Here is a 9,729-nt window from a genome sequence, read left to right as displayed (position 1 = left end):
TGTGTGTGTGTGTGTGCGTGTGTGTGCGTGCGTGTGTGCGCGTGTGTGTGCGCGTGTGTGTGTGCGTGCATGTGTGCGTGTGTGCGTGCATGTGTGCGTGCGTGTGTGCGTGTGTGAGTGTGTGTGTGAGTGTGTGTGTGTGCGTGTGCGTGTGTGTGAGTGTGTAGGACTGGAATGGGAAATGGTGACTGGACAGACGGTGACGGTTTTATAATGACTCAGGAGAGAGGGGGTCCTGGGACAAGACTGGGGGAGCAGACACCTTGTTTGAAGAGATCGGGCTGACCAATAGCAGACCAGGGTGTTGGGAACAATAAATGTCAGAGGCTCAGTGGAGAGCAGCTGAGTCCAGACCCTGCAACCAGGAGGAAGTGGAGAGGCAGACCGGTGAGTCAGCCATCACAGGACAATGATTTGAAAGCCTCAGGAGGAAGAGGAAGAGGAGTAATCAGAAAACCACAGGTGGGGCTCCAGTAACAAAGAGAACAGCAGCTGAGATCTGTTGAACTCTGGCTCACCATCCAAGGGTGGTGGGGGAAACTGACAAGCTGCAACACCCGGAAGCGGCCAGGAGAAAGCTTGGCACGACAGACAAATGACCCCATGTATGAGGATCAGTCGAGAAGGCCTGGCTGGTGGCGTCTTCACCGCCCAGCCATCCCTGCAGATCACAGTGCCTTTGGCACACCCATCCTACTTTTCCTACAAATGAGCAGCTCACATGTAGCCATTTTCCCCCTATGATTAAATATAAAACCCAAAGCCATCACAGCCTAAAACCTACAACTCCGAATTTTCCAGCCGAGATTTTGCTCCTCCTCTTGGAGTGTGGTCACTTCTATTGGCAAGAAGAAAAGACTCCAGCTCCATGAGAAACAAAGCACTGTGTTTGGGGTATTATTCTCTGAATATCTTTCCAAGCTGGGAGTTGTAGAACTCGGCATTAAAATAGTTTGGGATCTCTGTTGACTAAGCTACAGCCTTGGGAACAGGAAGAGAGACAAACCAAATTGTTGTCTACTACAAAAACCGTATTTTCCACAATAAAGAAAGGAAGGAACTACACATAAATACCAGCATATAATTTCTCCATGAAATAACAGACATGTTTCACCCTGTCAACTCTAAAAGATAGCCATAAGTTGTCCCTCAAATATAGCCTAGTCTCGGAAGCCAGCAGATAGAATGTTCTATAAATACTTCCAATTTGTGCAGTATTTAGCACATTCAGCCTGCTGTCTGTGTGCATCCAGCTAACTGGTCACCAGAAAGCGGGGCACTGCTCACTTTGACTCATTTTACTTTACCTTTACCCAGAAGGCTAAGTGTGCAGATGACCTTGTTAAATATTAGGTAAATCGGCACACTGAATTCTTTCACTGCAGAGATACTATCCTAGGATCTTCAGTGTGATTGAGTGCTTTTGGCAATTCAGGTGTTGGGGCTCCAAAAAGCATCCAGGGTTCTCAGGCTGTAAGGTGGTTTTTGCCATTAAGTCGACACATTAACTGTTTACTTATTAAATGTCGAACTATTTTGCTTATCTATTTGTTTCGAGTGTGGGTGCACATGTGCCAATCACAAATGTGGAGATCAGAGTTTGATCCTGTCCTTTACAACGTCTGGGCTCAGTGGATCAGACTCAGTCCTTCAGTCTTGGCTGCAAGCGCCCTCACCCCCTGATTCATCGTGCAGGTCTGTAATTGGAGTTTTCCCTTTTGATGCTACGTAATAGGCAACACTACTAGCTGATACAATCTTCGGCATTTTCAATTTTACTCTACATTTTTTCCAAGATAAAAGGTCTGTGAGCTTTCTGACCATTTTTGAGAACTGAAGAATTTTATAAAGGTGAGGAGCATCAACGTGCTCGCCCAAAGCTCCAGTCAGTCTTCTCTCCCTTTCTCCTTCATTGTAACGCTCCCAAATGCACTGAGACCAGACACCGCCTCAGGCTCCCTCATTGTCTCCTGGTTATTCACCCTCATGCCCCACCACATTACTGGGTCCCACTAACTACCTCTCTTTATAAACCTTTCCCTGTTCCCAGTAACATTGATGGCTAGGGGCTTGTGTCTTCCTGTAAGGGTTCTTTCTGGAAGGTGGGTGGGGGTGACGTTACAAATATCTCAGCTAATGCTTGTTCTTTTTTTTTTTTTAAATATTTATTTATTATGTATCCAGTGTTCTGTCTGTATGTATGCTTGCTGGCCAGAAGAGGGCACCAGATCTCATTACAGATGGTTGTGAGCCACCATGTGGTTGCTGGGAACTGAACTCAGGACCTCTGGAAGAACAGTCAGTGCTCTTAACCACTGAGCCATCTCTCCAACCCTAATGCTTGTTCTTACTGCACTACTTTCTGTGACATTTCATCACCGTAAGAGAAAATGGATGACTTGTTTTCTGTCTATATTTCTTCTTTGACCCCAATGTGTTCCAAGTTTCCCCAAAGTTAGTGTTTTTGAGCCTTCCAAGGTCAAGAAGGTAGATCATAGACAAAATATTTTATTTAAAAATTGAATGTTTTCTTTCTTTCTTTATCTATTTGTTTTAAGCATGCGGGGAAGGGCCCACACTCTGCCACAGCACACATGTGAGGGTCAGCAGACCCGTGGGAGTTATTGTTCTCTTGTCACTTGGAGTCCCAGGAATGGAACTCAGCTATCGGGATTGGTGGCAAGCACCTCTACCCGCTGACCCATCTCACCAGCCCCTACATTTCTTGTTCTAGAAGTCTTACATTCCTTTTGCATCTTTGGTGCCTCAAGGACATTAGCTCACGTGATTCTCTGAATGACTTCGCTTACTGAAGCTCAGAGAGATTGAGTGAGTAACTCATCACGAGTCTCACTGCTAAAAGGTGGAAGAGTGGCTGGATAGCCAAACCCAGAGAAGAGGATGTCACCGCGCACGGCGTGTTTGTGACACCATGTGGCGTCATGTAAATACCTGTCACAAAGCAGGGATGCCTTGGTGCAGCGGACGAGACCCTAGGGAGGCCCCTCGACAGCTGTGAAATTCTTCTCACGGGTAAAAATGATCTCTATACTTGTTTCATGGCTAAAATGCCCCCTTGGGAGAATGTTTAATAATTCTCCATATCATGTGCAGAGCCTCTTCGCAGGGTGCACTGAGCCCTGGGTGCACCCAGCAGCGCCCCCGCCCCCCACCCGGAGCTCTCACTTCTGCCACCTTCTGCACGTCTCCTCCCTCTTGCCAAGCCTTGCAGGCTACATCTGTGCCACTGGTCACTCTATAGTTCTTCTGTTACCAAACACTCAACAGACCCAATAAAAGGGGATTGAGAAGGGGAACACTGCCTCACATTGTGCTCAGCTTGGAGTCTGCTTCGTGTCCTCGCCACCTCCCCCCTTTCTGCTTTCTCTCTCTGAGCAACACAGAAATAAATATTGGATATTTACTGGGGATCGTCAGAGGGAGCCAGGAAGTGGGCAGGGCAGGCCCATGTTCCCCAGCGATTTGTAGGTGTGTCACACAGATCCAGATGGCTCTGCACTATTTGGGTCCCCAGTTTGGGTTCATCACTTTACAGGCATGTGGGGGGGAGCGTAATTGTGCATTTTATGGTTATGAATGGCACAGCCTGGAGATGCTCGCACTCTTCTTCCCATGTGCCAGCAGACGACGTCATCCAACTCCCCATTACACACCATTTTTTCATGCATGTCTCATTCAGAAAGGACAAAGAGAGGCAAGGGCATCAAAGAACAGACAAATTCTGGAGGAAATGGTGGAGTAACAGGAGGTTACAGGGGGAAATTACCTGATTCAAAGGGGAAAATAGTGTTCGAAAAAGTGCACAAGACACAATATGCATGGGAGGCCTGCCTGTGTCTGAAGAGAAACAGTGGGGGAGGAGTGGAGAGGATGGGGTGGGGGAGGAACTGAGAAGAGAGGAGGGAGGGGAGATGTTGATTGAAACTTAAAAACAAAACAACAAAACAAACAAAAATGTGCAGTGGCCCACGCCTGAAACCTTAGGGCTTAGGAAGCTGTGGCAGGCAGTGTGTTACAAGTTTGAGGTCACTCCAGGCAAGTCAAGCCAATCTGGACTACAGAATGAGACCCTGTTCCCCAAACAAAAACATACTGTTTGAAGGCTTAGCATCTTGCATCATAATAATGACTCCCTGGATCTGAGATGGGTGATATATTACGAATTGAGAAAGAAGGTCCATCCCACAGAGTAGACTAAGAGGAGATTACATCCAGGATGGCCTGACAAGCTATATTTTACTTCACCCACTGGATGGTTCATCTCAAATGGAGCCCTCTACAAATCATAGTTTCGTGCTCTGCTTATTTAACAAAAAACATCAGCAGCAGTGGGTCACATGGACCCAATGTTACATGAACAAAAGGTATGCAGGAGGGATTATCCCTGTTTGGTAACAGACCTGAGTTTAATTCCCACATCCTATGTTTCAAAATCCAAATGCAAGAAGGCATGCACGTATAGTTCCAGGGCTGGGAAGACAGAAACACTGAGTTCTGAGGCTCACTAATCAGCCCTAACTTAGTCTGCTTAGTGAGTTCCAGAGCACTGAAATATCTTGTATCAAAAAGAAAGTGAATGACAGTGAGGAGGACCTTTTGGATGTCTTCTGGCCTACACAGGTACCTGCGCCTGCACCTATGCCCTCTACCTCACAGAGTATGCTAGAGCCATGCGTCGGCAAATACATATTAAAGCATAGGAACCAAAACAAGCAGCATGCAGTTGTGTTCAGAGTTAAACCCAGAGCATAGAGTGTAACCTGCCAGCGCTCTCAACCATGGCCTACAAATTTCCATTCCTGCTGCATCATGAACACCTACCTACCTGGGGTACTACGTTCAGCAAAAATCCAGAAAATACTACCTAGGGGGGAAATGGCACTTCCTTACAGGTAGCTCCTGTGCCAGACGTCTCTGAGGCACAATCAGCTCCCATGGGGAAGCTTCCTCACTCAGTTCGAACTGTGACCACTAGCTCATCTTTTTTATTTGATTATTTGGTGCTGATAAGGCCACTGACTGAAACAGGTCCCCCACATTCCCCTATGACTTTTTATCAACTGTGGCTTGTATTTTTAAGCAGGAATTTCCATCTTCAAGTTAAACATTTCTTTGAAGAGTGGACAATGCCATTAAGAATTAAAAAGACAGACATGGGCACCCAGAATCATGTCCTTTGATAAACAGTTAATGAACAGCTCGGCTTATTTACTGTAAAAGAGGCCCTATTATCAGTAGTTTTAGAACAATCCTTCTGGGAGTGGAGCTGGCTTCCTTCAAGATCAGGGCACATCTGAATTAGTCCTTGTCAAAGACAGACACACTGAGCCTGGGGACAGAGAAAGGGATGGCAGTGGATGAATTAAGGAACTCAAAGGAGTTTTGACAATCTGATTTATGCTGATTAAGAAAACTTCTTGTTCAAGAGAGCAATGGAGCCACCTGTCCTTTCTGGGCAATAGTGACGATGCAGCCTACAGCTCCCAGAGACACCATATAGGCTCTTAATGTAAACCAAGACAGAAATGGACAATATTCTCAATGTGCTTAATTCTACCTGTGGTTATAATGAATGCTAGAGAGAAAAACTCAAATAAACCGGGCAGTGGTTCTGCATGCTTTTAATCCCAGCACTCGGGAGGCAGAGGCAGGTGGATCTCTGTGAGTTCGAGGCCAGCCTGGTCTCCAAGAGCTAGTTCCAGGACAGGCTCCAAAGCTACAGAGAAACTCTGTCTCGAAAAACAAATAAAACAAAACAAACAGAACAAAAACCACTCAATCTCTTCCTTCCTCAGCAAGCTGGGTTTTTAATAGCCACTTTCTTCAGGTTCTCTAGGACTCTATGATGTCACCCAGAGTAGAGAAGTTTCTAGAGTGCTTTACAATTGATTCCTCCCCTTGCTTTCCTGCTGCAGTACTCCCCTTACAGAGCTGTATCTTCTGAGAACAGTACACAGCACAGAATCAGCCATGGGCAAGGGAGAGAGATGGATGAGTTGAATCCCAGGGATGTCCCAGGCAGTGTAGGCCCGAGTTATCTATGAGCCTGGCAAGTAAGGGAAGCTAGTTCCTCTTTTTCCTTTACTACAAGTAGAACAGAACTTCTGGGATATAGGATGAACAGGTGCTGGAAGAGCATCATCTTCTGTCTTTCTATCAAAAGAAATCATCTCCAATTGAGATTCTGGGAGAGTTCCCAAGGAAACCCAAAGTGAGAGTTTCTAGCACATGTTTGAGTAATAATCTGATCATAACAAGAAGAAGAAGGGAAGAAACAAAGAAAGAAAGGAAAGAAGAATGAGAAAAGAAAAGGATTGTCCAGACTAGCAGTGAAGGCCTACAATCCCAGCTATTCTGGCATTTGAGGCAGGAGGATCACTAGTTCAAGGCCTGTTTGCCTTAAACAGACTGAGTTCAAAGTAACTCGGGTAACTTGGTGAGACCTTACTTTGAAAGAAAAAGCAGAAAGGGGCTGGATTTTAGGAGCTACTTTCCCCAGGATCCCTAGGACTCTGTGGTGTTGCCTAGCATGCAAGAGGCCCTGGATTTAATCCCTGATATTAAAGGGACAGAAGGGATGGAGTAGGAGGGAAGGAAGGAGAGGAGGACGGAGGGAACAAGGAAAGAAGAGAGACAGACAAGCAGACAGATGGACAGAGAGACAGAGACACTTTAAAAGTTGGTGATGAACCCAGACTTTGACGTTTTGATGCTGTGTATAGCATGTTTTAAGAGAACTTCCTAAACTAGTTAACTGTTAGGAGGCCTATTTCTCAGTCCCACTTACTGAGAATTTTCTCCTGAAGTTGTATTGTTCCTTTATTTGTAAAGGGCAAAGCAAAGCAAAACCAATCTAAGAGCAAAGGTGGTGCACTGTAATGTCTGAAGTAGAAATTTCTGGTCTTCGTCACCCTGTGTGCATTAGCTTAACTGCAGAAAGGGTCTGAGGCCACTTGGAAATGAGGAGAATATGGCTTTCAGGATTCCCAGGAAAAGATGTCCCTCAGCATAAACAATGTGGGCACAAGTTCGGTATTTAGGAAGCAAAGTTAGTCATGGTCTTTGGGGAGTCTCACCTCCAGCCCACAGCTACTTAAAGACAAAAGCCACCCGGCTAAGGCCCTCAGAAGATTTCTTGAAATTTCCTGTTTTTCTCTTTCCCATCACAAAACAATGACAACGCTTTCACCCACAAGCCAAGACTGACTCAAGAGACTTTCCCTGACATTTACCTACCTACTATTCTAGAAAGCCTTTCCCCAAGCTCCAGGACCCAGACAAGGCCTCCTCTCTTATCTTTTCTTTGGCCTTGGGCTCTAACTTTGCTGAAACAATTAAATCACTACTATACACAGCTGGCATATAAATCTCATGGATTAAGAAACCAGAAACTTGCTGAACCTCAAGGGGACTCAGTTTCCCCAATGGCAAAATTATACTAATGGCACTAGCCACCTGCTGGGCTACCAGGGGACTTGTCAACAATGTCTAAAATTACAAAGAGGCCCAGGGCCATAAAAAGAAATCTTATTAATCAAATTAGTTTAAGACAAATACTAAAAAGAATACAGTAACATCAGTGGCAGCTCGTAGTTGGTTAACACAAAAGGGGGGGGGTGAATCTTGCAGATCCTCATGTCTACTAACACCATTCCCCTTTAGTACAAGAAGAACTGAACTTAAAAATAAGTAAATAAAAGATCACCTACACACACATACACACACACACACACACACACACAACTTCTCACAACAGACTTCACTTCTTTGCCACTGCTCTAGAGGCAACTTTATAGTCCTCGGCTACAGACACCCATACACCGTTGAATTCAAACCATCTCCAAATATGACAGCCAATTAAAGTACATGGAAGCTCTGTGACTTCTAGGAATTAGATTCAGTCTAGTCTAATTACAATAGGGCGATCATTCCTGTTGTGCTCCGAAGAAACTTCACGGGCATCAGAATGGATCACGCAGCCGGCAGAAGACTATGTACAAGTTGGCCCACATTCTGATCCTCGAGTTTGTAAGAGACAAGGAACACTTAAGAAAATTAAAACCAGATATCTGCTGATCTGAGGCTCTGATTTTCAGGGACGCAGAGCTTATGAATGAGCTTGATGCCATTTAAAGACCAGAAACGAAACAATGAAATGTGTTCCCTTGCACACAAGTCTGGGCCCCTGTATGCTGTTGCATGCTTTATGCCGGTATGCATATCCTAGTTCACGAAGTCTAAAGGGCACAGGTTTGTAGCCAGCTCCAAAGGTACTTTCCTCAGAGTCAGTGGTGGCTGCCTTGCATGAACTCAGCAGTTTGTCCTGGGTTTTCTGACCGGTGCTTTCCCACACATCCATCAAAAAACGTTTGGGAAAAGATGAGTTAGCTTAACCGGTGCCGAGGTGGGGGTAGAGGCAGCCCAACCATCCTGCAGTTAAGTGCACCCATCAATCCAAAATTGAATAGGGACCATCCTATATTTAGAAATGTGCTTGTCTAGGTTTCCTGAGCATCTCTCTCATCAGATTCGGGGAGGAATCCAACTGAAATGAGCCAGGAGCGCAGCAGCAGCCTCTGTTGGGATGTTCCATTCATAGGGGAGGCAGCGCCTGGTCCATTCATGGTGGGGTCAGGGAGTTCTTTCCCGGCATTGGATCTCAGCTCCCAGCAAGCTGCGCTTCCCAGAGAGCTGGCACGGCTGCATCGTTCAAAATGAGGATGTCTATTAAGGAGCCACGGTTACAGCTATTATTAGAACAGCCGTCCCTTGGAAATTCAGCAAAATTTGTCTGAATTGACTGAGCTGTTACTCTGCTAACAAGCAAGGGACCAGAGAAAGACAGCGCGTTGCTGGTTACACACAGGCAGCCCCCACACGTCTCAAAGAGCAGCGCGCTGGGGAGACCTTTCTAAATCCAATGTGCACCAACATCTGGGCAGCTGCCTGCAGTACAAACGCTCTGTATTTAGCTATTTTTAAAGAAGCAGGTACTAACGGGGGTTCCTTCCTGTCCTCCCCTCCTCGGCTCCCATTTTCTCTGCATTAATCTCTGCAGCCATCTGGGAAGGAAAGGCCGGTTCATCTCATCAGGCTTCAGCAGCTGAGGTTACCCGGCCTCCTGCCACCTTCTCCAATGGACCAGACACCCCTGTCACTTCCAGAAAGAAAAAAAAAAAAGGCTACCCCCCCAATCTATTATTGAAACCTCCTTTCCTTTCTCCATGGGAAATTCAGAGTGTGGGTTGTGATGCCAAAGGAACGTGTGTGTGTGTGTGTGTGTGTGTGTGTGTAGTGTGTGCGCGCGCGTGTGTAGGGGGAAGGGCTGGTAAAAGATAGCATCGTATTTGCCCCACGTGGGGTTTGCATTTTAAAAATGTAACAGACGCGAAATAAAAGCCTCTAAGGCCCTAGAAAAGAAGTGGCAGGTCCCTGCTGCCCAGTACAGCACTGGAAAATGGGTTCAAAAGTACAGCATCATCAATCGCCCCCCTGCCACCGCGACCGGGAAACAAAGACACGTTACCTTTTATTTTTTTGCTCTTCTAAGGAAGCCGAGGAACTTCGGGTTGTAAAAGGCTAGTCCACGGAAACCAGCTTCCCATTCGTCCCGAGCGCAGGCCCTTGGCCTACCAGGCGGCCTGGGAGCCCGGCGCCGCCTCCGCCTCCTCCGCGGCGCCCGCAGCCGCCTTGCCGGTGCTGGCGCGC

At 46.5% G+C, this 9,729-nt stretch overlaps 1 protein-coding gene across 6 annotated transcripts in view; it reads right to left on the bottom strand.

Annotated features, from left to right (window-relative positions):
• The window catches only part of Frmd4a (FERM domain containing 4A), a 592,091-nt gene that overhangs the window by 210,311 nt on the left and 372,051 nt on the right, over positions 1 to 9,729 (bottom strand). The window contains exon 1 of one of the 6 annotated variants that reach the window (XM_026782985.1): positions 9,548 to 9,711. The exons of the other annotated variants lie outside the window; for them this stretch is intronic. The gene's annotated coding sequence lies outside the window, so the exon portion shown is untranslated. Of the gene's footprint in view, positions 1 to 9,547; positions 9,712 to 9,729 lie in introns of those variants that run through there. 6 annotated transcript variants of the gene reach the window in all.

The sequence above is a fragment of the Microtus ochrogaster genome, chromosome 16 (assembly GCF_000317375.1).
Source record: "Microtus ochrogaster isolate Prairie Vole_2 chromosome 16, MicOch1.0, whole genome shotgun sequence".
In the NCBI taxonomy this organism is placed as follows: Eukaryota; Metazoa; Chordata; class Mammalia; order Rodentia; family Cricetidae; genus Microtus; species Microtus ochrogaster.
This window is presented reverse-complemented; position numbering and strand designations above follow the sequence as displayed.